Consider the following 788-nt stretch of genomic DNA (forward strand, 5'->3'; position numbering starts at 1 on the left):
AGCCTGGAGTCGATCCTTCAGTGGTCAAGCAGCAGCAAGAGTCTGTGGAGGTCTGGAGGCTTCGGAGCAGGATGTTTGATATTCATTCGGCTTTGTGCAACATCTTCATAGTTGTTGGTTTGCTTTACAGGGCTTTAGAGAAGAGATCGACGGGCTGCAGGAAGAACTGAATGTGGTCCAGAATCTGGGGGCGGAGCTTATGACAGCGTGCGGAGAACCTGATAAACCAGTGATCAAGAAAAGTATAGATGAGGTAATGATGTCATAGGAGAATAAATGCACCCTTAGAAAAAATAAATGTAATCATAGTTGATGTCAAAATACCATTCTAGTAGAAATTGTAGTAACTATGTGTATTTGTTTTTACCATGGCACAGTCTTTTAAAAATAAATACCATTTTAACTTTTAAGTCTATCCAGTATTAAATGTATTAGCAGGATTTTAAAAAATAATAATAAAATTAGAGTGAACAAATATTAGCCACTCTGTGTGTAACAGAAGTGCTGGATGAGTCAGAGTTGGCGTCACACTGTATAATGTCTGACCACATCTCGTACGTCCCACAGGTGAACTCAGCTTGGGAAATCCTGAATAAGGCATGGAAAGAGAGAGTAGAGACTCTAGAGGAAGCCATGCAAGCTGCAGTGCAGTTCCAGGACAGTCTCCAGGTAAATATGACACACACAGACCACTCCCCTCCTGATGACTCTGAACACAGATCTGACTGGTCATTCGCTCATGGGAAACTTCAGGAGCTAATTTGTAGTCAGCACAGTCTGACCTCCTG

At 42.0% G+C, this 788-nt stretch overlaps 1 long non-coding RNA gene across 1 annotated transcript; it reads left to right on the forward strand.

The window, feature by feature from the left end:
* LOC107735426 (uncharacterized) lies at positions 1-677 on the forward strand. The gene is made up of 3 exons (XR_001639404.1): positions 1-50; positions 131-253; positions 568-677. It is a non-coding gene; the product is annotated as an uncharacterized LOC107735426 (long non-coding RNA).
* Positions 678-788: the final 111 nt, after the last annotated feature.

Source organism: Sinocyclocheilus rhinocerous, unplaced genomic scaffold (genome assembly GCF_001515625.1).
Source record: "Sinocyclocheilus rhinocerous isolate Xijiao unplaced genomic scaffold, SAMN03320098_v1.1 C36051776, whole genome shotgun sequence".
Taxonomy (NCBI): domain Eukaryota; kingdom Metazoa; phylum Chordata; class Actinopteri; order Cypriniformes; family Cyprinidae; genus Sinocyclocheilus; species Sinocyclocheilus rhinocerous.